The sequence below is a fragment of the Solanum tuberosum genome, unplaced genomic scaffold (assembly GCF_000226075.1).
Source record: "Solanum tuberosum cultivar DM 1-3 516 R44 unplaced genomic scaffold, SolTub_3.0 scf01338, whole genome shotgun sequence".
In the NCBI taxonomy this organism is placed as follows: Eukaryota; Viridiplantae; Streptophyta; class Magnoliopsida; order Solanales; family Solanaceae; genus Solanum; species Solanum tuberosum.
The window spans coordinates 1-4,083 of NW_006240214.1; positions in this window are offsets into that span (position 1 = coordinate 1).

Below are 4,083 nucleotides of genomic sequence, written 5' to 3' on the forward strand. Positions count from 1 at the left end.
GGAAATTAAATACTATAGAATATTTTTAGACTAAAAAAGAAAAAGTAAAAAGATTCTACTCCTTCCGTTTAAGAAAGAATGACCTCCTTTCCTTTTTCGTCTGTTTAAAAAAGAATAGCCTCTTTCATTTTTTGGTAACATTTTAATTTCAGCTTTCTACGTGGCATGTTTAAAGCCACAAGATTAAAGGGCAATTTGGGGTTTTGGTACAATGAAGTTTCAAGTTGTGCTACCTTTGTATATCAACTTCTTGCAAAATCCCCATTTTTCAAACTGTTTGGCATGCTTTATTTAAGCTGAGGGTCTATCGGAAACAACCTCTCTATCTCATAGATAGGGGTAACATACACTCTACCAGTCTACCTTCCTTAGACCTCACTTGTGGGATTACATTGCATATGTTGTTGTTGTAACTTCTTGTAAAAAAAGTCAATTCATGTACCACTTACTGCTTGTTTTGCCAATCATCCAAAACCTACTTATTTAGAAAAATGCTTTTTGTCTGAGGTGCTTTTCGGAAAAGTGAGGATAAGCTTGGGACAATGAATTAAGGGTGGTAGAAAAGTTTCAAAATTAGATGTAGGTGACTCAAGTCTTAATTATTGAGTAGGGGTGACAACTTTTAAATTAAGGATTAATGGGATGAATTTCTCATCTCCAAGTTTTTTATTTTACACATTGGTCCATCTTATATAATACCCTAATAATAAAAAATGGAGGGAAAAAAAGAAGACACCAACTACTCACAACTCCTTTTTTCCTTTTTCTCTCTCTTACCTATTCTTCCATTGTTGTTGCTCTTCTTCTTCGTTTTCATCATCTTTCTTTTTCTTCTTCTTCTTGTTTATGTTCATTATCATCTTCTTTTTCTTCTTCTTGCTCATCATCATCTTCTTCTTCTTCTTCTTTCTTGTTCATCATCTTCTTCTTCTTATTTTATTGCTTGTCGTGACATTCACATTGTTGATAATGCTGCTATCAGATCAAATTTCATTCCTATATCATAAGTGATTTTTAGTCTAATTTTTCATTTGGTATTTTGAGTGTTTCTTCAATAGTTTACAATCGTGTATCCAATAGGTACGTCATCTGTTGCAACAGATGACTTACCTGTTGGATACATATTATAGTACCAAGCCTTGCTAGGACAGAACTAGAAGAGTGTCCCAACAAATAAATCATTTATTGCAACAGATGAGTCAGATGATTCATTTAATTGCAATAAATGACTTACTCGTTCGATACATATTACAGTACAAACCAAGTTGGGACAGAACCAGAAGTTTGTCCCAACAGATGATCCATTTATTGCAACAGATGAGTCATCTGATGCACCAAATAACTCATCTGCTACAACATATGGCTTACCTGTTGGATACATGTTATAGTACCAGGCCAAACTTGAACAAAACCAAAAGTTTGTTCAAATATGAAAGCCATATATTGCAACATATGAGTTACCTGTTGTAACAGATGACTCATTTGTTATAACAATTGACTTACATGTTGGATATGCTTGTAGTTTTGGAGATGTATCCAACAAGTGAGCCACCAGTTGCAATAAGTTAGTCATTTGCTGCAATGGATGACCTACTTGTTGCAACAAATCATTGACTTGTTGGGACAATAATTGTGCATATGATTTTTTAACTGTATATATTTGATATGAAATGCTTTATTAGTCCAAGATTAGTGATAAATAAAATTATTTAATTATAATTACATTTGAATTAATAAGTTCAATTATATTTTCAATGCATTATAGAGTAATTACATGATCAATTGATTGTATTTGTATTAAATAAAGTGATCAATTGATTAATTTGATATGAAATACTTCATTAATCCATAATTAGTGATAAATAAAGTTATTTAATTATAATTGCCTTTCAATTTATAAGTTTATTTACAATCTCAATGCATTGTAGAGTAATTACATGATCAACTAATTGTATTTGTCTTAAATAAAATGATCAATTAACTAATTTGATATGAAATGCTTCATTAATTCATAATTAGTGATAAATAAAGTTATTTAATTATAATTGCCTTTCAATTTATAAGTTTATTTACAATCTCAATGCATTGTAGAGTAATTACATGATCAACTAACTGTATTTGTCTTAAATAAAATGATCAATTGATTAATTTGGTATAAAATGCTTCATTAATTCATAAATATTGATAAATAAAATTGTTTAATTATAATTTCTTTTAATTAATAAGATCAATTACAATCTTAATGTCTTATCTGTTGCAATAGATAATCCATCTGTTGAAAATAATCAAATAAATATGATCATCTGTTGCAACAAATATAGAAATCTGTTACAACAAATGTCTAATATGTATTATCTGTTGCAATAGATGACCCATCCGTTGAAAATAATCATGCATATGTGCTAATCTGTTGCAATGGATGATTCATTTGTTGCAACAGATTAGCATATTTTCAACCGACTCTATATATATTTGATATGAAATGTTTCATTAACTTATAATTAGTGATAAATAAAGTTATTTAATTATAATTACTTTTCAATTAATAAATTCAATTATATTTTCAATGTATTATAGAGTAATTACATGATTAACTAATTGTATTTGTCTTAAATAGAGTGATCAATTGATTATTTTGATATGAAATGCATCATTAACTATAATTAGTGATAAATAAAGTTATTTAATTATAATTATCTTTCAATTAATAAGTTCAATTACATTTTCAATGCATTATAAAGTAATTACATGATCAACTAACTGTATTTGTCTTAAATAAATTGATCAATTGATTATTTTGACATGAAATGCTTCATTAACTCATAATTAGTGATAAATAAAACTATTTAATTATAATTATCTTTCAATTAATAAGTTCAATTACATTTTCAATGCATTATAGAGTAATTGCATGATCAACTAATTGTATTTGTCTTAAATAAAGTGATCAATTGATTATTTTGATTTGAAATGCTTTATTAACTCATAATTAGTGATAAATAAAGTTATTTAATTATAATTATCTTTCAATTAATAAGTTCAATTGCATTTTCAATGCATTATAAGATAATTACATGATCAACTAACTGTATTTGTCTTAAATAAAATAATCAATTGATTATTTTAATATGAAATACATCATTAACTCATAATTAGTGATAAATAAAGTTATTTAATTATAATTGTCTTTCAATTAATAAGTTCAATTTCATTTTCAATGCATTATAAAGTAATTACATTATCAACTAACTCTATTTGTCTTAAATAAAAGGGAAAATGCACAAGTACCCCCCCAGCCTATGCCCAAAAACCCTGAGACACACCTAACCTTTACTAAAATCCTATTATCCTCCCGAACTTATTTTATATATAATTTTCTACCCCTTTTCGGCCTACGTGGCACTATCTTGTGGGCCCAGCGCGCGGTGACATTTTTTTCAAGGATAGTGCCACGTATGCCGAAAAGGGGTAGAAAATTAATAAAAAATAAGGTTCGGGGGCGGGGGGTAATAGGACCTTAGTAAAGGTTAGGTGTGTCTCAGGTAATTTTGGGCATAGGCTGGGGGGGTACTTATGCATTTTCCCTAAATAAAATGATCAATTGATTATTTTGATTTGAAATACTTCATTAACTCATAATTAGTGATAAATAAACTTATTTAATTATAGTTATCTTTCAATTAATAATTTCAATTACAATCTCAGGGTGTGTTTGGTATGAAGGAAAACATTTTCCGAAAAATGTTTTCTAATTCTCTCATGTTTGGTTGGGTTAAATGTTTTCCAAATCAACTTATTTTCCTCAAATTTAAGGAAAATGACTTCCCTTCAAAACTTAAGGAAAACATTTTCCAAAACTCTCTTCCAACTTCAAATTACAATTTTTTTTTTGTTGAAATAAATAATTTATTTTGACCCTACCTCAAACCAGCCCCCAAAAAAATAATAATTTTAAAGCTTGTTTTTAAATTCAATTATTTTACCCCACCTCCTACCACCATCCCCTCCCAAAAAAAATATTAAAAGTTGTTTTTAAAAGATATTTCTAATTTCAATTTTTTATTTTTTTAACCCCCAACCCAT